Raw genomic sequence first — 23458 nt, 5'->3', positions numbered from 1 at the left:
ACCCTTTGTTCAGGCTTTTCCCTGAGCAGCAAAGAACACTGCGTGAGGAAGCCGGATGAGTCCTTCAGGAAGCCTTGAGATCTGTGAGGCCTTGGGCAAGTCACCCAAACTCTTCTGCTCTGAACACAGGATACCACCCCAGCCACGCAAAACTACCTGAGAAGCAGATGAAATAAGTCAGGAAGGTAGTTGGCACAGTGCTTGGCACAAAGTCAAGGCTCCAGTAGCAATTGCTTTCTTCATAACTTCCTCAGTTTGTCATCTATAAAATGGAGCATATACTTGCCTACCTTACACAGATGACCTAAGAATCTGCCTCCATGCCTGTCCCCCTTCAGGGTCAGGTTCTCTCAGCATTATGGCTTTCAAGCATTCTAAATCTCAACTCGCAATAAGAAATATGCCTCATATGCACACCCCCCAGTCTTGACTGGCTCCTTATCCCAAGGATTGCTCCTCCTTGCCAAAGTATCTGTGTATTCCACCTCCCCACTCCCCCATCCTATCTCGTAGAAAACCCCACCCCTGACCAGAGGCTTGATCTCCTTCTCCAGGAAGGAACATGCCCCTCCCTCCTGAGTACAAGTCGACGCCATGTGTTCATGTGATGTCATGTGATAATCAATGACCTCATCCCACAAGTCCTACTCATCTGTTGGAGTCTATTCTGGGCTCTAAGTCTTGCAGTGAGGTCCAAGGAGGGAGGATGGTGTCAGCCTATGAGTCAGAAGGTCCCTTTCGAATCCTGCTTTCAGTGTGAGTACACGCGCCTCTCCCCACTCGCCAGCAGGTTACTGATGTACCAAACACACAGTTACACTGCTCGAGGACAAGCACTTCATAGAGGCAATTTAGTTTAAATGTCAGGTGGCACATCTCTCCTCAGAGCCAGCCCAGTCACATTATCATGCCAGACAGGGTTTAGTTCCTTTCCTTCATCACCCGCACACCTCCTTGCTCTTTCCCCTTCAGACCATCTGGTAGCAACACACAGGCCCTGGGCTAGGCCACACATCCCAGATACACCTCCCTTAGCTGTGCAAAAAAAAAAAAAAAGAAAGAAAGAAAGAAAGAAAGAAAGAAAAAAATGCTTACAGACTATGGCTCTCCTCAGACTCCAATAAATTCTTAGCCAAGAGCCTTCCTTCTCCATGGTGGCTGCTATCTGCAAGAAGAAAAAGGGAAGGCTTATTTTTGAGCTACAGAGGTTTTTATAAGAATGCAATGAAATAATAAAATTTAAAAGTTATCCTCATTATTGAAATACACCTTATACCATAGTTCCTCACACCTTAATACATGTGCATTTATCAGGCAATTTGCAACCAGAGATTTTATTTTTTTTAATTTTTAATGTTTATTTATTTTTGAGAGACAGAGACAGAGACAGAGCACAAGCAGCAGAGGGGCAGAGAGAGAGGGAGACACAGAAACTGAAGCAGGCTCCAGGCTCTGAGCTGTCAGCACAGAGCCAGACACAGGGCTCAAACTCGTGAACTGCAAGAACATGACCTGAGCCAAAGTCGGATGCTTAACCAACTGAGCCACGCAGGCACCCTGCAACCAGAGATTTTAGAGAAAAGAAGAGCAGTAGGGGCAGGAAGGCAGAGAGGGGAGGAGGAGGCAGTAAAAATAAAGTGGGGCATTGGAAAGTAAACATGGACATTGAACACAGGATGATTTTGAGCCTCAGTTCCAGAACCCAGGAACATATCTGAACTCCCTACCAGCCCACCAAAAAGATTGCTTCACAGATCCTTCTGTTTATTGAGACCTTCCTAAGCACATCCAACCAGGCACTGAGCTAAATCCTGGGGTCTCAAAGACACAGCCCCTGGCCTCAGAGAGTTTACTATTTAATGGAGAAAAGAAACACAAACAGTAACAATATGGTAGTATATGTCTAATGGTATAATTTTTCACAGTGGAGAGGGTATCACTCCTGAGGGTCAGTGAGTCAAGGGAAGCCCCTAACTAAGGCATTTGAAGTAGAATGCTGAATGGCAGATAAGAGGTCGGTTGGACAAGGTGATGGGGGAGAGCTTTCAAGGCAGAACATCCAAGGCAAGGACACAGTCTATTGTGGAAGTGCTCAGTCTTGTGGAAAGCAGTGGGATAAGGGCAGACAAGCTGGCAGGGAGCCTCTTCTGTACCATGGGTGGGGGCTTAGGTTTCTCTCTTGGGAGACAGGCAATTGTGCAAGATTTTAAACAAGGCGGGTAATGGTGTCAGATGTGCATTTTTGAAAGACCCTTATAACATGTAGATGGAAGAGACGCCATAAAAGGGGGGCAGTAACTGCTATTAAGCAAACCATATCTGTGCACAAATGAACCAACATGGGAGATGTCAGAGCTATGGTTAACCTCCACGCGGAAGGAAATAATACCGGGGAAATGATGAGGTAGAAGTCATGGAGGATTGGAATGATGGGAGAGAAAAGGCCGATCGATTCACATGCGTATTGCTCACTCGGCAACTACTAGAGCACAGAGCAGTTTGTGGTGATGCAGATTCGTGAAAGGGGATTTTTAGGGGATGGTGAAGGCTTAGGTGTGGTTGTGTGCTGAAAGGGGAGAACCAGTGGAGCAGAATTTGAACATGGTTTTGAATAATGCATAGGAGCTAGGTAGGCAGAAGAGAGAAATGATCCCTGTAAAACTCATATTAACAAAACCTTTGGGACTAAAACTTTTTTGAACAAATTCATGCTGGGTCAGTGGGGGGAAAGTTCTAGACTCAAGACTGGCTTCACAGCGTGGACTCTGTTGGAGCCCGTGCTAGGAGTCTCAGGTGTGGCCTTTCAGGTGAGACTCCTGGGCTCCTGCACCTCACAGAATCCTGTCCCCAGAGAACTGGGGAAAGAATGCCTAGTTTTAACCATACTTCACTCTGAGTGAGGTAAGAATACCCTCTTCCAGGGTTGGGAGGCAAAGCTCACCTCTCTTGGAGGGGAAGACTTGTGGCTCTCTGTGAGAAGCCACCCCTGGAAGGCCTCCTGGGCCGCCCACCTCTGACTTCGACAGCCATTTGTCCTCACCTGTCAGGTGCGCCTATCGCACTGCATTGTAATCCTTTATTTACTTGACAAATAATTTGTCTTCCTTACCAGACAATGAGCTTCCTCCTTACAGAAATAGACTTAGTCATCCTGGCATCTCCTCCAGTGCCTGCAACCCAGCATGTGCTAAGACAGTCAATCAAAATTAGAAATCAATGAATGTGTACTGCCTGCCCTAGTTCCAGCCACCATTGCCTCTTCCCTAGATTAAGGCAACAACCTCGATCAGGAGCTCATCTCTGCTCTGGCCTCCCTCCCTGCTGCTTGCCACATGAAAGAGAGACCAGAGTGGCCTTTCTAATACACAAATCCTATCCCACTCCTTCCCTCCCCTCCCCTGCCCCAAACCCTTTGAATGTTCACAACCCACCCAACAAGCCCAATGTGATCTGGCCAGCTTTTCTGTCAGACCCACTCCCTACCTGGTCCTAGTGAACACCTTTAGGTCACCAGTGTGTCCTGCTGTCTTTATTGCCTCTGGTCCTTCACATATGCTGGCAACATCCTTAAATTCTCCTCCCCCTAGAAAACTCCTACAGGCCTAACTCACTTTCTTCCTATTGCCTTCACTAAACTCCCTAGAGAAGGTTAGATACCCTCTACTCAGTTTTCACAGTGCTCTGTGGGTCCCCTAACAAAGCACTTGTCTCTCTGGATTACAACTGCCTGCTGACTCATCTGTGTCCTCTATTCAGCTGTAGAGCCTGCAGGAGCCGGGAACTTGTCTGTCTTGTTTGCCATGATAGCCCCAGAGCCTAGCACAACGCCTGGCACTCAGTGTACTAACTGTGCAATAAACAAATGGATTCTGGAAGAGGCAAAAGAAAGTGAAAGCTGCCAGCAGAAAAGGAATTGAAGGAGGAGGGGTAAATGTAAGAACAAAAGAGAAATACAAGGATATAATCTAGAGTCTGTGAGTAAATGAAATGGGGCTACAGGTGAAAGGCAGTAGGTCTGAGGGAGAATTCTGAGTTTGTTTAGGCAACGTTGAACTTTAGGTCCCTGTGGCATATCCAAGCAGAAATGACTAATAGGAAGTTGGAGATCAGTATCAAGAGAGGGGACAAGGTGAAACTAGGACCTTAAGAGTCTTAGGAGCAGAAGATGAAGGGAGGATATGCAGAGTAAGGGTGGACCCTGCCCAAGAGGGGATGGGAGGGGCAAGTGTGAAGGAGGGAGAGAGGGGGAAGGATCACAGCAGTCAGGAAGGGTAATTTCAGGGCAGTGAGGTTTGGGGGCAAGTTGATAGGAAAGCCTCGGTGAGAGTACAAACCTCAGGGACAGGATGAGTGTAGGAGCAAGACCCTGGGGGGGGGGGGAGGGGGGAGGGGTTGGGTGCAGGGCATTGGGGGCAAAATTAGCTCTGGAAAGGAGTAAGGATGCCCCTTCTTTCTCTGAGCAAGGCAGAGAGAAGGAACCAATGAAGACAAAGATATCACGGACGTTGCAGGGAGGAAAGCTGAGGGAGTTCCTGCCAGACCACCTCTCTTTTCTCTGTGAAATTGAAGATTATCTCAGATAAGAGTCTGAGAGTTTAGTTCTAGCCCTATCAGGAATAGCCATGTGGCCTTGGGCTGTTCATGGAATCAATCTCCCCAGGCCTCATAGTGATTTGAAAACAACACCATCTATCCTAATGATTCAACAGCCTCCTTTATGGAGACTCTTCGTTTCCATAAAAACCTTTATTTGCCACACAACACACATTTCAGCTAAACTGTCTGAACCTTGAAGGAATTGCCTTTTTGTTGAAGCAGAGTGAGTTCAAAGGGACAATAAAACAGGGCCACAAGGAGAGGAAAATAAGAAATTTGCTAGTCTCTAGCCCTGATATTCAGAGAAGGGTTTAACCCTCATACTGGTGTATAGCATTGAGTGATCAGAAGGTAAGTACTGACTATATGAGTTATTCATTCTTATCATCTCTCTAGTAAGGAACTCTACATGTGGTGTAAAACTGCTTTGACTACATTGAATAATTTATTAATTTGCCCAACAAAAATTTATTGAGCACCTGCTCTGTGCAAGGCAAGGAGCCTATAGAGATGAATAAAAAACCAACCTGCATTACCAAGCCAAGCTAGGATATTAGAGTAGAGCACTGTTCAGTAGAAATAGACTGCAAACCACATATGCAATTCATTTATTTATTTATTTTCATGAAATATTTTATTTTTAAGTAATCTCTACACCCAATGTGGGGCTCAAACTTACAACCCCGAGATCAAGAGTTGCATGCTCTACTGACTGAGCCAGCCAGGTGCCCCCACATATGCAATTTAAAGTTTTCTACTAGCCACGTTAAAAAAAGAATCAGTTGAAATTAATTCTAATGTTTTCTGAAACCCAGTATATCCAAAATGTTATCATTTCCACATATAGTAAATATTTTAAAATTATTAATAGTTATTCCATGTTCTTTTTTTTACAGCCCTGAAATCTTGATGTATTTTACCCCTACAACACATCTCAATTTGTTCTAGCCAAGTTGCAAGTGGCTCCTGGCTACTTTATTGACAGCACAGTTTCAGCGTCCCTAAGTTTTTTTTTTTTTTTTTCAACGTTTATTTATTTTTGGGACAGAGAGAGACAGAGCATGAACGGGCGAGGGGCAGAGAGAGAGGGAGACACAGAATCAGAAACAGGCTCCAGGCTCTGAGCCATCAGCCCAGAGCCCGACGCGGGGCTCGAACTCACGGACCACGAGATCGTGACCTGGCTGAAGTTGGACGCTTAACCAACTGCGCCACCCAGGCGCCCCATCAGCGTCCCTAAGTTTTAAGGTGAATGTCGAAGGGGTCTTCTGGGTCACCCCCATACCCTTGGTGCCTGTCAGAGGCTGGATAAACCAGGGGTATGCCTAGCAGTCATGTGTTTGTTCTGAGCTACTCACGACCAAGGAGGAAGACTGGCCTCATCTTTACCCCATTCTCCAGTCACCTTGATCCCCTTCTGCAGCCAGAGGCAGAGCCATAGCATTAAGCTGTCCAATCTCAACAAGCAATCACTGAACCAAACTTCCTCCCCAGGGGACAAAAGCAAAGATAGTTACTGTCTTTCTTCTTGGGGCCCATGTAGTCACCACAAGTGGTGAGGCTGTTTGTTCCATGCCTTGCAAGTTCAGTTACAAACAGCTTGCAGCTGTGAGATTGTTTTCAGGCCTCCTCTGGTCTCATTGGCTGGCCACCCTCTGCTCCTCACCACCACTGTATTTACTCACAGTCCTGGACCTCTGGGATTTTCTTTTTATTTGCCCAGCGTCCTTTCTTTTGGGGAACAGCCCTACTCCACTACCCCCATTTCATCTCATTTTAGTGGGTGGTCAATCTCAGGGGCCTTTTCCTACTCCTACCATGCAGATGGGCCCTTAACACATCCTCAGACAATAAGATATTCTCTCCTTGAAATTTAAATACAGGGGCACCTGGGTGGCTCAGTCAGTTAAACATTGGACTCTTGGTTTCGGCTCAGGTCATGATCTCACAGTCATGGGATGGAGCCCTGAGTAAGGCTCCCTCTCTGGGTGTGGAGCCTGGTTAAGATTCTCTCCTTCTATCTTTGTCCTTCCCCTGTGCACTTTCTCTCTCTTTCTCTCTCTCCCAAAATAAAATAAACTAAAAAATTTTAAAAAATACATTAAAAAAAAGAAATTTAAATATTAAGCAGAAACAGAGGGGCAGAAGGCAAGTTGGAACCAGAGTCTACAATCTAACCAAGTGACTGATTCCTGTCCTTTCAAAACTTGGTAGTTTAATTCTTCCTTTGATTCTGTGAGCTATCCTCCCAACATCTGTCTTCTCTCCTTCCTTTTTTCTCTACCTCACATTAGCCAGAATCCATTTCTGTTGCTTATAACCAAAGAAGCCTGATAAAAAATTTAAAAAAAATGTTTTTTGAAGTTTATTTTGGGGGGGAGGGGCAGGTGGAGGGGGGAGAGAGAGAGAGAGAGAGAGAGGAGAGAGAGAGAGAGAATTCTAATCAGGCTCCTACTGGCAGCACAGAGTCTGACTCAGGGCTCCATGTCACGAACTATGAGACCATGACCAGGGCCGAGATCAAGAGTCAGAGGTTTAACTGACTGAGCCACCCAGGTGCCCCCTGATAGAAAATTTTAACTGTAGTTCTGCAAAAAAAGCTAAAAGTAAATACAGAATATATACATATATATTTGACTTCTGTCATATATATGCATGTATATGTATGCATGTATAATTTCCCTTTTTAAACTATGCTAAATATAAGCTTTTTGAGTTTTGCAACTAGGTTTGTTTGGTTTTATTTTTTGAAACAAGGATCATTGGAAGTTTCTTATGTCTCACCATACTCTAAAATCAGTATGTATCCAGGTGAAATCACACCACCTGCCACCTCCGGGCTTAGCAGCCAAGTGGCCAGAGGGATATTGAAATGAAGTGGGCCACCTTGGCTCTCAGCCTCTGGTGGGGAGGCTGCCCTTCAGACCACTTCCTACAGCAGCTTGCTCTTGGTGTTCGTCAGCTCTTCTTCTTCCCATTGAGAGACTGAATTCTAAATACTTTATTCAGACAGCTTCAGCAAAAACAAATGTATGATGAGGTGAATAACATACTTGTAGAATAAAAATACCATGCAAGAATATTCTTAGGGAGCCTGGCTGGCTTCTTCGATGGAATGTACGACTCTTCATCTCAGGGTTGTGGGTTCAAGCCCCACATTGGCTGTAGAGATTACTTAAAGATAAAATCTTAAAAAAAAAAAAAAAGAATATTCTTTGTGTTCCAAATCATTGTGTGATGTAATCCCTGGGAATGCATGGATTAGTGTTGCTTCAGAGGTAGTATATTTCCTGAACTGGGAAAAGGTAAATAACACTCTTTATCTTAAGTGTTATACATTTAATTGAGAGTATGATGTAGGATTACACAAATTAAAATTCTGTTTATTTAACTCACTCCCCTATGTATTAAGTATACATAAATATATTTATGAATATTTATACATAGGATATTTGTAAAGAACAGAAGAAAGGGAGAATATTATGTCAATAATTGGATACTACACATTACTTTGTAGAAATATGTATCTATATAAATTTTGGTCTGTGATATTTTGGTCAACGACATAAAAACAACAAAAAAATCTAAGAGAATCTAAGAGAATAATAACCTTTCTCAAGTATGGAAGCACATGGTATCACAACAGCTAACAATGTAGGAGAGGTAGAACACTTGACTGTACAATTAACTTTCACACAGAAGACCAGAAAGTGGATTTAACCATAAGGAGATGAGAGGCATTTAAAAAATTTTTTTTAATTTTTTAATGTTTTAAAATTTATTTTTGACAGGCAGAGGGAGACAGAACATGAGAGGGGAAGGGGCAGATAGAGAGAGAGGGAAACACAGAATCCGAAGCAGGCTCCAGGCTCCGAGCTGTCAGCACAGAGCCTGATGCGGGGCTCAAACCCAGGAACCATGAGATCACGACCTGAGCAGAAGTCGGACACCTAACTGACTGAGCCACCCAGGCGCCCCTAAAAAATTTTTTTTAATCTTTATTTATTTTTGAGAGAGAGAGAGAGAGAGAGAGAGGGAGAGATAGCCAGCAGGGGAGGGGCAGAGAGAGGGGGAGACCCAGAGTCTGAAGCAAGCTCCAGGCTCAGAGCTATCAGCACAGAGCCCAACACAGGGCTCAAACTCATGAACTGCGAGATCATGACCTGAGCTGAATTTGGATGCTCAACTGACTGAGCCACCCAGGGGTCCCAGAGATGAGCTGCATTTTAAAGTTTGATGGCAAGTTGGGAATCATAAGAACTGATTTTTTCCCCCATGTTTATATGCTACTATTTACTAGCTGGGAACCCTTGGTGATGGTACTAAACCTCTTTATGCCCAACCAGCAAACAGAAGCGATGTGTGGATTCAGGTTTGCGCTGGTGCTGCAGTGTAAGAACATGCGCCCTGAGTCAGACTGTCTGCATGTCCTGGCTCTGCTCCCCACTTGCTTTTCACCTTCTGGGATCTCAGTGTCTTCAGCTGTCAGGTGGGGAGGTAATACCTCCTAGCATTGTTGGTATTATTAAATAATTAAGGCACCTAGCACGGTGTTCATGCTTAATAAATGCTAGTTCCTTTCCCTTTTCATTTTTTGGTTAAAATTTGAAATTCGCATGTTTTACTTTATGCAACTTGATTTAAAAATACAAAAGAAATAAATCTATACAAGACAAGACTTCAGGAATAAATCAGGGAGACATGGGGAATATAATTCAGACCTGGCACCCAGGGGATTCTTGCTTCAGCATCTCCTTCTAGGGAATTATTGCTAGTGAATCCAGTAGAGCCCAGGTGACCTGGCTCCAACATTAGGACACAAACAAAAACAGTTAAGCAGTGGAGACATCGTACTGCAAAACAAAAACAAAAAACACAGCATTTGACCCTTGCTGCTGCAACTAGACAAGGGAATGAGGGGGAAGCTCTTATGTGATTCGAGAAGATCCTCCTGAAAGCTGAGTGGCCTTAAAAACCCTTGCACTCCACAGCTTCATCTCAAATGCATTTGCATTAGAGAATTCTCTAGCATTTCTAATAGAAATTAGGAATAGGAACAGCTAGAAATAGAAAAATAATTGATGAAGGCAAGAAAGTCCATAAACAATGATGTTTCTGCAATTAATATGAATACTGAGAATTAACCAGCCCAGTAGTGCTTGTGGCCAGCACAAACAACAAAGGCTGAAGGGGCAGCTGACTGGGGCAAGCAACCTACACTGGGCCAGAAACTTGGTCCTAGTCGCCTCTGAGTAAGGGTTTTAAATAACATCCCAGTGAGAAGGGAACATTGCCTTTTTTACTTTCTATTATTTTCAATTTGGCTTATTTTTCCAAAAAAAAGTGAATATGGTTAATTTCATGGTAAGGCTTCAACATAACTTCCCATTGGCTTTCTAAAGCTCTGAATTAAACAAACTGCCCTGCCCCTGCCACTGCTGCAAACTGAACCCTATTAGAATAGTTAAGGAGAGAGCTGAGTTCCTCTACAAGACTGTAAGCTCTTGGTCGTTGGACTCCCAGAGCCCAGTGCTGAGCCTGCACAAAGTCATTCTCTTAGCCTGCAACTCTGTTGGGTGGAAAGAGATGGACCCAGCCTCGGGTGTGGCAGCAACCAATTGCCCACAGCAAGCAGACATGGGTCCTTCCCCATGCGGAGTAGTACCTGTGAGGGTTTCTCTCAGTTTACGTGTAGTACTCCTTACAGCAGGAGTTAACTGAGGCAAAGAAGGGTAGAGAAAAAAAGAGAAAAGAATATTTCGCGGTCCTACTACCAGCTGAGCCAGCCTGCCCTCTGTGGCCCAAATACTCCCATTCTCCCCACCCCCAGCCCCATGAACCTTTCTCTTCCCAGGATGACTCTTGGTGTGGTAATTTGCTAATGGCTAATAGAACACTAGAGGTGATATTCTTAGGCTCCTAGGTAGCAACTTCATTTTTAGTAGTGGTTTTTGGGGAGACAATGCCTCTGCTACTGGAATTGTGAAAATACTGGAAATGTTGGAATAATCATCTTCATAATGGAGACGAATTCTTTGCAGTTCTGCCAAAAGGTTACAAGGCTGGTGTTGTAGAGTGAATTTTCTGAAATTCACATGTCAAAGCCCTAAGCCTCCAATGTGGCTGTTTTTGGGCCTTTAAAGAAGTAATTAAGGTTAAATAAAGCCATAAGAGTGGGCCCTAATCCAACAGGAGTCATGTCCTTATAAGAAGAGGAAGGGACACCAGGAGTACGTGTGCACAGAGAAAAGGCCATGGGAAGACAGAGAAAAGGTGGCTGTCTGCAAACCAAGAGGAGAGGTCTCACAGAAACTAACTCTGCTGGCACCTTGATCTTGGACTTTCAGCCTCCAGAACTGTGAGAAAATAAATTTCTTTTATTAAAGCTACTCAATCGGTGGTATTTTGTTGTGGTAGCTTAAGTACCACTGACTAATATAGATGGTCAGTGACTACATGGGGAGATCCCTATCAGTACACTAAGGAATAAGAAAAACAGTGCCACAGAACAAAGGTGAGGCATCTTTCTGGAGCTTCAAATTCACATTATAATTTCTGGGAAACAGGGGTGCCTGGGTGGTTCAGTTCGTTAAGTGTCTGACTTCGGCTCAGGTCATGATCTCACAGTTCCTGAATTCAAGCCCCATATCAGGCTCTGTGCTGATAGCAAGGATCTTGATGTCCCTCTCTCTCTCTGTCCCTCCCCTGCTTGCACTCTCTCTCTCTCAAAAATAAATAAATAAACATTAAAAAATTTTCTGGGAAAATTATTTTCCTATTAAAACAAACACAGATATAAGCAAAATTCACTTGGTTTTTTAAGCAGATCATGATGTAGCAAAGGAATTGGCCCTTCAACAGTGTTCTCTACTGTATCCGTCTGAATCCAGTCAAGAAAATAGACATTCCATGCAAGAAACTGGTTACATGGGTGTTGGAAGACCAAGGAGTTGAACAAGGGATAATGAGTCAATTGAGAGATTAGCAGAAAACATTGCCCCCACTAGAGTTAGAAGTACGCAGGGACCAGGTGATGTTCCCAGGGATGGTTGCTGGTGTTTAGGTGAGAGGGATACTCTGACCGTGAAAGGAGGCATGTCCAGATAGAGACGGAATATGGAGGAGACTCTGCCTTTGCAGCACATTGGGACTTTGTAGGAAGAGAAAGAGAAGCATTCTGGCTTCTTCCTTCTTTCCACCCTCCAGCCTAGGGAAAGGATGAGGGGCATTTCATCATCTGCCAGTTGGGGTACTTCTTCAGCCTCATTTACCTTTGACATGCAGAAACTTTAACTGGTGAATCTCTCTAGATGTTGTGTGTGTGCTTGATGTCATGATCAACCTACCACCTCTGGGTTCACACAAAAGCTTGGCCTCTCTGTGCCGGTTCCCTGTTCTCATCCTCTCAAGTCAGGGCAGAACAAAGGCAACTTCAGTTCCTTGGGAATGTCCATGCAGTCAAATGTTCTAATTATTCTATGTCACAAAACAGATCAGGGCATTGAAAAGGCATTTGCTAACTCCTGGAGTCTCCTAGGTTTTTCTGGCATGTTGAGCCTCCATGGTTTTTCTCCTGCTGGTGCCTCAGCTGCTCCTGCCTGTCCAAATCCCACCTATTCATTGAGGCCCTGGCAAAAGCCTTTCCCAAGGGTGAATGTGAACCTTTTCTTCCTCTGGGCTTCTTCAGCACGTTGATTTTCCTTCTGCATGGCCCTTACTTTCACTTTTTTTTTTTTTTTTTTTTTTTTTTAAGACTGTTGCTGACAAGGCTATCTGTAACTGGACTGGAAAACCCTGGAAGGCAAGGACCCTGTTTTTTCATCTTTGTCGCCTTAGCAGTGCTTGGAGCAGTGCCTCACACTAGCACTTAATTTTGTCTATTGGAATTAAATCGGGGAGAATTTTGTATGATTTTAAAGGACGGGGCCTGTTATAAACAGAATGTAGCCCGCCAAAAAGTCTATGTTGACATCCTAACCTCCGATGTGATGGTATCAGAAGGTGAAGCCTTGGAGAGGTAATTGGGTCATGAGGGTGGAGCCTTCATGAATAGAATTATTGCCCTTACAAAAGAGACCCCAGAGAGCTCCCTCTCCTTCCTGCCAAGTGAGGACACAGGGAGATGATAACTATCTGTGAACCAGGAAGTGGACTCTCACCAGATACCAAATCCACTGGCAGCTTGATCTTAAACTTCAAACTCCAAAACTGTGAGAAATAAATATTTGTTGTTTATAAGCCACACAGTCTGTGATACTTTTATTAGAGCAGCACGAAGAGACTAAGTCAAGGTCATTTCCCCATACCCTTGTGCCAAGCTATAAAGACCAGAGTGTCAAATGTACTGCCACGGTGCTGAGTGGCTGCAGGCTTCACAATAACTTGTTGGTGACTATGGAGTTAATTTTTACCTGAAGCAGATCCTCTATTTTCAGTTCTATTGCTCCTCCCTGCTTCTATTCTAGCAAATTAAAAATCACACCTTTACCTGACAGAAAGAATCTCACCCATTTTCCAGCTCAGGGAAAATCTGACTCCGTGCCTTAGTAACTGAAGGTTCAAAAAGGAAGGTTAAGTTTGCTGAAGTGCTCAGGCCATTGTAGCTAGAAGACAGAGTAATTCAGCCAAGAGAACTCACCTCTGATAGGGAAATCCTTTTCCTGACCTGCTGACAACCTTTAGTGAGTCGTTTACCTCTATTTGTCCATTTTTATAAAATGAAGGAATTGAACCAAATACCTTAAAAATCAGTTTCAGATCTAGAAATCTGATTCTGGGGCACCTGGCTGGCTCAGTCAGAACAGCATGCGACTCTTGATATTGGGGTCATGAGTTTGAGCCCCACGTTGGGTGTAGAGATTACTAAAAAAAAATAAAAAATAAAAAAACTTTAAAAATCATTTGATTCTATAATGTATTGAGTCTGTAAATCTCCCCCCCCAGCTTTATTGAGGTATAATTGACACATAAAACTTGTATATACTTAGGGTTTGCCATACATATACATATGAAATGATTACCATGATCAATTCATTAACACATCCATCACTTCACATAGTTATCTTTTCTTGTGTGTAGTGAAAACACTTAAGATCTACTTTTTTAGCAAACTTCAAGTGTACAACACAGTATTTTATTTTTAACTATAGTCCCCATGCCATACCAATAATAATTTTTATGATTAAATCGATTTTTAGGTTTAAGTTCAGTTCAAACAAGAGCTCTTACTGAATTATCCCAAAGGCAACAGTGCACCTTGGTTACTGGGAGGCTTTTCCAACACCTGCCTCGAATCCCTGCTTTCAAGCGCATGGCTTACTTGTTCTCCCAAACCATGCTGCAGCTGCACTGACATGCTACTTGGAGAAACTAGATATAGCTAGGGAGAATAAAGTGAAGAGAAAATTCCCCTTTATTTTGATTTAAGTCTCCTCTCCCCTGCCAGGTTGATCTCTTTCCTGTTCCTACCATTCAATCATCCCTTTGGAATCTGGTTAATTGCTCTTTCTTTCCCTTTTCTTTCTTCCTTCCTTTCTTTCTTTCTTTTTTTTTTTTTTTTGCTTGCTCAGATAACACTCTGGTATCATCTTCAAAGACCAAAATGTCTGGTAGTAATAATTTACTGGCCTCTGCTTCTGATTAATAATTTTGGATGCTTTAACCTATAAGATCTGTTATTAGGAAGCTCAAAGTTTTAATTAGAAAGGGCAAGGAGATTTGTGTATTAAGAAGGGGTTAGTAGTTACTCTGAATTTTTTCTGGGAACACTCTAATGTATAAGGAAAGAAAATATAAATAAAAATAATCAAGAAGTGTCTGACCCAGTGGGTATTTGTTTGTATTTTAAGTTGCTTTATTTTTAGAGATTTATTTTTTTTTTTTTTAATTTTTTTTTTTTCAACGTTTATTTATTTTTGGGACAGAGAGAGACAGAGCATGAACGGGGGAGGGGCAGAGAGAGAGGGAGACACAGAATCGGAAACAGGCTCCAGGCTCCAAGCCATCAGCCCAGAGCCTGATGCGGGGCTCGAACTCACGGACCGCGAGATCGTGACCTGGCTGAAGTCGGACGCTTAACCGACTGCGCCACCCAGGCACCCCTAGAGATTTATTTTTTTAATTAAAAAAAATTTTTTAATGTTTTTTAGTTTTGAGAGAGAGACAGACAGAATGTGAGCAGGGAAGGGACAGAGAGAGAGGGAGACACAGAATCTGAAGCAGGCTTCAGGCTCTAAGTTGTCAGCACATAGCCCAACGGGGGGCTCAAATCCACAAACTGCAGGATCATGACCTGAGCTGAAGTCAGACGTTCAACTGACTGAGCCACCGAGGCACCCCTATTTTTTTTAATTTTTAAAAAAAGTTTATTTATTTATTTTTGAAAGAGAGTGCAAGTGGGGGAGGGGCAGAGACAAAGGGAGAGAGAGAATCTCAAGCAGGCTCGGCACTGTCAGCACAGAGCCCAACTCAAGGCTCCATCCCACAAACCGTGGGATTATGACCTGAGCCAAAATCAAGAGCCAGACGCTCAACCAACTGAACTGCCTAGGCACCCCTTAACTTGTTTTATTTTTAAACCAAAGAGCAATTCCCAGGTGACAGTCCCATTACTCCCTTTTAAGAGTTACCTTAAAAAGCAAAGGAGCCACCAAACTCACATAGCATAGGAAGCTGATTTGAGATAAATTGTCTTTGTTGACCTGGAAAATATATCAGAAAACTTAATAGAGGTTAAAGTGGGTGCTTTCCTAATGCTTTGTCTGTGGTGTTCCAGAAACCAGCACTGGAAAAAATATTGGTAGCCTGTGAAGCCCTTCAGAAGTAAGGAGCCCTAATGTTTGCTGATGAACAAAACCCAAAATGGTTTCTTAAGGATTTTTTCCTGGCTTCTTTCCTCTACAGTCAGCCACAAAGACATGGCTATGGCTGTTCACTAGCATTAACCAACCTTGTCTTTTTCTCTGGAGTCAGACTGCCTGGTTTGAGTCCTGGGTCCACCCTGGGTAGTGACTTATTCTTTCAGCCTATTTCCTCTATCATGTGCCAACATTTACAATAGATTGCACTGACAGATGAGACCAACAGGGAATTTTTCATAGCCCATGCCATTAAATCACTCTCTTGTCAAACTTGTCAGCTTGTGGGATGCATCAGCTATCTATTGCTGTGTAACAAATTACCCAAAACATAGCTGCATAGAGCAACAAATATTTATTTTCTCACTGTTTCTAAGAGTCAGGAGCCCCAGGCATGGCCTAAGTGGTGATTCTGGCTCAGCATTGCTCATTAGTTTTAGTCAGAATGTGAGCTGGGCTTGTAATCTAGTCTTAGAAGTGATATCCCACCATTTTTGCCCCTCTTGTGGATGAAGAATTGAAAGCCCAGAAAGGGAAAGTAAATTTACCTAATTGTCTTCATCTTGTTCTTACAGATTTAGCCTGACAATTTTTTGGAGAGTGTCCTGCAGGGTAGAGGTAAGGTTTCAGGAGATTGACATAGATTCCCGGTGCTCAGACATGCTGGCTTAAGTCAACAGTGCTAAGAAAGTGCAGCAAATATAACCAAGCAGTGTGGCATGGTGGAAAGAGTGGTGCTTTAGACTCAGATAGGAATGGGTTCAAATCCAAGCTCTACCACTTTCCTATGTGACCATAGTTACCTCACTTATACATAAGAAACTACCTTATAGTGCTGTTGACATGTATAAATGAGATCCATAATAGTGGCAGTAAATATCAGACCCAGTTCTACAGTTTCTTTCTTGAAAATCTCTTTTAGATTTGTTCTTCCTGTTCTTTCAGCCATGGACACTCTAGTAGTCTGGTCCTCACCAGCTCATGCCCAAGTCCCCGACAGTCTTCCAAGTGACCTTCTGGCCTTGTGTTGGCTCTGCACCCTTATCCTTTTTCTTTCTCTTTCCTTCTCTGTATTACCTTCTCTTTTCTTTCAGCTTTGCTGTGTGCCACCAGGTTCATGTTCCTTTGCTACTTTCTCCTTTCACCAAGACATTTTCTGTTCTTATACTGCCTCCCAGTTGCCTGTGGCCTTAAGTATAATTTCTCTGCCTACCCACCTGTCAAGGCTTCCCACAGGCCTCAGTCTCCTCCTTGATGATCCCTGGGGCCCACACCATTCTCCACTCAGGGTTGCGTCTTCACTGCTCTTCCACTCCTGGACTCTTGCTCATTATTTCCCCAGGCCACAATGACCCCTCCCCACACTGATGAAAATCATGTCCCTATTTTAATGTCCAGGCCAAATACCACGTGCCACAAAGTCTTCTTCTATTACCCTAGCTTAACCCAGTTCAACCTCTATTTATTGAGCAACTGTTATGTGCAAGGAACTGTGATAGGAGAGGTCATACAGCTAGATAAAATACAGAACATGTGTCTTTCTAAGGAAAAAAATTTTTAAGTGGCATTTAATCTGGGATTGGAAGGAGGGTCAGGATTTTTCTAGGATGAGGTTAAGTAAGGTAGAATGCAGTGGATCTGTTTGGTTGGATTTATTTTTTCAAGAAATTCTCCTCCCATCACCAAATGTCCCACACATAAGGAAGGGTTGTAAAGGCCATGTTTGTGTGATGAGACCCTACCCTCCCTGGCCATAGATGACACTTGACACAAGCTACCATTCAGTTTTCTTATTCGTGAATTTGAAATCAACGTCCATTGGTATTGGTTAGTCTCTACCCTTGCAATTGAAGATTTTGAACTTAGAAAAGTAGCACAGCAATTCTCTACCATGTACCCAGGAGAAGAGGGGGAAGGAAATAAATATTCAGACAGGAGTTGGGACCATAAGGGTTCAGGGAGGGCCTGCATTTCCCAGGTCCACGTTCCAATCTCTTTTGAAGAGATGTTAGGCTGTGAGGTTAAATGAGATTTCTTTATATCCTTATAATAAGCTTTCACCTTTAAAAAAATTATTTTTTAAGGTAATTTCTATATCCAGTGTGGATCTCGAATTCACAACTCTGAGATCAAGAGTCACATGCACCACTGACTGAGACAGCCAGCCCCCACACCAAGCTTTCACCATTTTTGCTTGTTTATATGTTGCAGTTGCTTACAACCAAAAATGTCTAACTAAGACACAGAGGCCTGAACACTGGGTTTTATAAAAAGAGGTGGAGTCTGAGATGCCCTCTTCCACCAGACTACAAGGTGAGGAGTACCTGGCCATGGGGCTGGAAAGGTAGGTTATTGTAGACACAATGTGGAGGGCTTTGAATGCCATATTTAGAAGTTGACATCATATTGCTTAAGAACTACTGAGGTTTTGTGTAGAAGAATAATACACAGTTTCAGAGGTAGACTTTAAAAAGTCCAGATGGAAGCAGTGGTACGTGGATTTGCCCAGCTGGGAAATGACAATCTTTTCTAGCTATGTTTCTAGACCTTGGGCAAATTACCTAATCTCTTAACCTTGGTTTCTGCATTTGTAAAATGAGAATACTAATGCTTGGCTCAAAAGACTTGGGGAGAAATTATATGAAATAAATTATAATGAATTGTCAAATGCTATGCATGCAAATGGTGACTAGTATTATTTTTATCTTTTCTTTCTCTAAATTCCTGTGACACTTATTACCAATACTATGCACATTAGCCTTATTTATTTTTAAATTATTTCAAGTATGCTGATTTTGTCTTATAATCAGATCAAAGGCCTCCATGAAATAATAACATCTTAAACTGTTTTTTTTTTTTTTAATTTTTTTTTTTTTTTTCAACGTTTATTTATTTTTGGGACAGAGAGAGACAGAGCATGAACGGGGGAGGGGCAGAGAGAGAGGGAGACACAGAATCGGAAACAGGCTCCAGGCTCCGAGCCATCAGCCCAGAGCCCGACGCGGGGCTCGAACTCACGGACCGCGAGATCGTGACCTGGCTGAAGCCGGACGCTTAACCGACTACGCCACCCAGGCGCCCCTTAAACTGTTTTTATATTTCTCATAATTCCTATACAAGCTTCTGGACCCAGAGTATGAAGAGCTAAATACTGTGATTGATTGCTTGTTGGCAGCAGCCAAACCATTCTGTTCTGGCATTTAGTGGCTGATAAACATTTCCACATGTTGCCTCTTCATGAACTGATGGTCTGCATTTGGGGCTTAGCAGAAAAATGACCACATCACTGAAGCCACTTCCCAAATTACGAGATTTAATGAGCCAAGGAAATTTAATTATCCTCTGAAGTGTATTTTCTGTTTTAGATTATGACTCGGTGGCAGCAGTTGTTATCACCAAATCTCTGGGAAAAATTATACACAGATAAAAGTAGGCATATGATTTCATTCATTCACTCACATTAAGAATCTACTCTGTGAACAGTATTAAACCAAGGAAGTCTGATGCAAAGATATATACAGAAGAGGATCCCACCCACAAAATGTTTGCAGTCTATCAGGGGAGTCAAGCCATGGAAATAAATAATTACAATACAGGGCAATATGTGGTAACTATAATGTACTTATATATAAGGTAGAAATCTTGAAAGAGCTTAAGGGAACTGAGAAGTTAGGAAAGGCCTCCTGGAAGAAGTGGTCTGTACACTAGCCTCTGAAGGGTAAGTAGGACTTAGGATTTCAATAGCTGGAGTTGGGTGAAGAGCCATCATAAACTGAGCAATGTGATTAAAGACACAGAGACTGAAGAAGTCAAGGTGGCTAGAACGTGGGGTCCATGCAGATGTATGGGGAAGAAGGGGGAGACAGTTGGGAGCCAGAGCCAGGAAGACCTTAAATGCTAAGTTATGGATTTGGATTTTATATGCTAGACAAGAGATAGGTCCTAAAGTTTCCTGAGTAGAAGAATCTTGGGAAATTTTTTGTATGCTCTGTGATTAATTGATGTGCAGGTAAAATAAACTCAAAGCAATTGGAACAATGCAGGTGTGAGGTCAGAAAGGCTGATATTAGGGGGTAGCATTGGAAATGGAAGGGATATAGATAACAAAGGATTATAAAGGGATCATTAATTGTTTGAACATGGAAGTCTGGGAAGACATCAAAGAATATGTTTTCCTGAGATGATGAGTCTGGGATATCGGGATGTCAATTTTGGTACTATCGAGACAACCAAGTAAATGTCTGGTTGGCACTGGAAGTATGGCTGGAGTTCAGGAGGGAAATCAGAACCATCACAGAGTTCACCATCCTTTCCACACAATCATTCCCAGAGGAAGGATTACATACCTAAAAGAAAGAAAATGTGTAAAGAAGAAAAGATAAAGAGGCAAATTTTGAATCATATTCAGAGAACTGGAAGAGGAGCCAGAGAAAGAGCCAGAGAGAATTCAAATATAAAGTAATGACAACTAATCAAATGCTTATTATGTTCCAGGCACTATTGTCAGTATTTAAAATTTATTCACCCATTTAATTTTCATGATGATTTCATAATGTAAGAACTATCACTTAAAGATACCGAGAGTCAGAGAGCTTAAACAACTTGCCTGAGCTCACCTAGCAAGGCTCAGAACCCAGAGTCAAACCCCAGCAGTGTGACTTCAGCATGTGTGTTCTTTTTTATTTTCTTCAGTGTGTGTTCTTTTTTATTACAAAAATTTTTATTTATTTTTTATTTTTTTAAACTTCTTTTTTAATGTTTATGTCTGAGACAGAGAGAGACAGAGCACAAGCAGGGAAGGGACAGAGAGAGAGGGAGACACAAAATTGGAAGCAGGCTCCAGGCTCTGAGCTGTCAGCACAGAGCCCCATGAGGGGCTTGAACTCATGAGCTGTGAGATCATGACCTGAGTTGAAGCCGGATGCTTAACCAACTGAGCCACCCATGCACCCCCATTACAAAAAAATTTAAAAATAATCTCTACACCCAAAGTAGAGCTCGAACTCATAAACCTGAGATCAAAAGTCACATGCTCATCAGACTGAGCCAGTCAATGCTGCCCCCTCCACAGTGCGAGTTCTTAACTTCAATTGATTTTGCTTTGAAAGTAGTGGTACAGGGTTGTGTCACTGAAATCAAGGGATATAGGAGTTTCAGGGAAGGGGTTGGTCAAAAGTGCCAGTGCTGATGACAGGTCATGGAGAATGAGAGTCATTACCATGAAGCAAGACCTGGAAGGGGTATTCTAAAATGAGACACTGATTTTACAATTTCATGTATGTACAAGCACATACTCCACACTGGACTGATACCAGCCCAGCTCCCTTTAACAAGATTGATCAAGGATGACAAGAAGGTTTTCACTCAGGTGATTGTTCTGGAAACAAGGTGGCTAAATGCATTAGTCACCAGCCTTCTCTGTCATCATCTTAGATCCATTAAGCCCATTTAACCTGCCATTCAGGTGGCTGGAAAAGAATGCAAACCACACCCCAATTGTCCACCAAGCACCCTCTAATAAAAGGCCAGAGTAACTTAATGAAAGCTTCAGCTCTCCTCTGTGGTTGAGGCCAAAGAAAGGTGGGGAAAGGGACCTTACAATCAAGAGAATTTAAATAGGGCTTAAGTACCACTGAGAGTTCTGAACATTATCCTACAAAAACAATTGAGGACTATTGAGTTTTTAGGTAAACTTATATTGGGGCACTGGCTTGGGTTTTGATCCTAGTCAATTATCTTTGTGTAGAATTCAAGTATACCTTCAGGTTGTTGGGCAAACCCCACTTAGTCTCCTATAAGCTGGTTAAGGATGATTTCTGACCAATGTAAAGCACATGAGGCCTCTGGTCTATACTTCATTATGACAACTTTTCAAACTTCCCCATCTCAAATTCATATGTTGTAGAATTTCTGATTCTTCAGGCCCACATATCCTATTTGAACTTCTGTATTGTTCATACCACACCCTATAATATGGGATGCTGCAGCCTTTCCTTTCTTCTTCATTCATTCATTTATCCATCTGAGAGCCTATTATGGATCAGGTGCTGTTCTAATTGGATAATATGAAAAATAATAAAATGAATTTGTAATTTGGCAAATGGTGGTAAGCAATATGAAGGAAAATAAGTAAGTGTAAGGGAATGAAGAGTTAGGTGCGGCAATGGTGGCTATTTTTAAAAGTGGGATCAGAGTATGAGGTGACATTTGAGCAAAGGCTTGAGCAAAGAGAAGGCTCCAGATATAAGGAGTTCTGATTAGTTTATAAGCCACTCAAAAACAGGGAGTGCATCTTGTTCATTTCATATCCCTCTAAACATCTACTGCTGTGCATCCACTGTTGGTATCTCAGGAAATACCAGGGGAATGGCTACTTGAATGTATAGGGAAAAAGGAAAAAAAGCAACCTACTGACTGTTACATTAGACTAGAGAAAACATTTATTGCACAAAAGCTTTCTTTAGAGGGAAGTTTTTGTAACTAGATGAACACAATATTTTTACACGGGACATAAATGATCATGGATTTGAAAAGGGTTCTTTTTGTTTGTTTGTTTTGTTTTAAGATTTTATTTTGGGGCACCTGGGTGGCTCAGTCTGTTAAGAGTCTGACTCTTGATTTGGGCTCAGGTCATGATCTCAGGGTCTTGGGAAAGAGTCTGCATATGACTCTTCCGCTGGGCATGGATCCTGCTTAAGAAACTCTTCCTCCTTCTTCCTTTGCCCCTCCCCCACTCACATGAGAGGACTTTCTCTCTCTCTCTCTTAAAAAAAAGAGAAAGAATTAAAAGTTTTATTTTTAAGTAAGCTCTACAGTGAACATGGGGCTCAAACTCACAACCCTAAGATCCAGAGTCACTGAATGAGCCAGCCAGGCGCCCCTGAAAAAGGTTTTATTATATTTTTATATAGAACTCTGCTTTGTAGCAATAATTATTATAATGAATTAACCAATTATTAGTTCAAGTTTTGTACACTTCATTACCTGTAAATTCCATTACAATTTTCTGCCTTTCCTATAAAAATAATTATTTCAAGTAGGCAATACATTTATAAGACTTAAAAATTAGAAAGTATAAATAGGTACACAATGAAAAATCTTCCTCCTACCTTTTGCCCTTCCACTGCCCAGTTCCCAACCTCACCCTTAATACACACACACACACACACACACACACACATAGCTATTACTATTATCTTGTGTATCCTTCCACAGTTTCTTCATGCATATATAAGTAAGTACAAATATGTACTCTTATTCTCCCTTTTAACACAAATAACCCATTCTGCACTTTTGCTGCATCTTGGAGGTCTTTCCATATAAATACATGTAGGATTTTTCATTCTATTTTACTGTTGCATAATGTTCCATTGTATAAAGGACCATGATTTATTTAAAGACTGTCTCGCTAATGGATGATTAGGCTTTTGTTATTAAAACAAGCTTCGGGGTGCCTGGGTTAAGCGTCCGACTTCAGCCAGGTCACGATCTCGCGGTCCGGGAGTTCGAGCCCCACGACCGGCTCTGGGCTGATGGCTTGGAGCCTGGAGCCTGTTTCGATTCTGTGTCTCCCTCTCTCTCTGCCCCTCCCCCGTTCATGCTCTGTCTCTCTCTGTCCCAAAAATAAATAAACGTTGAAAAAAAATTAAAACAAAGCTTCAATAAATAATGTGGAACATTTATCATTTTACATATGTATGACTATAGCTATAAAATCCCTACAAGAAAAGTTATTTGTTTTTTGCTTTTTATAAAGTGAGGCCACATTAAAACTTTTTTTTAACGTTTATTTATTATTGAGAGAGAGACACACACACACACAGAGCATGAGCAGGGGAGGGGCAGAGAGAGGGGGAGACACAGAATCTGAAGCAGGCTCCAGGTTCCGAGCTGTCAGCACAGAGCCTGACGCGGGACTTGAACTCACAAACTGTGAGATCATGACCTGAGCCGAAGTCAGTCGCTCAACCAACTGACCCACCCAGTCTCCCCAAGAAAAATTATTT

The sequence above is a fragment of the Prionailurus bengalensis genome, chromosome B4, assembly GCF_016509475.1.
Source record: "Prionailurus bengalensis isolate Pbe53 chromosome B4, Fcat_Pben_1.1_paternal_pri, whole genome shotgun sequence".
NCBI classification, from domain to species: domain Eukaryota; kingdom Metazoa; phylum Chordata; class Mammalia; order Carnivora; family Felidae; genus Prionailurus; species Prionailurus bengalensis.
The sequence above is the reverse complement of the archived record's forward strand: the minus strand, read 5'-3'. Positions refer to the sequence as shown.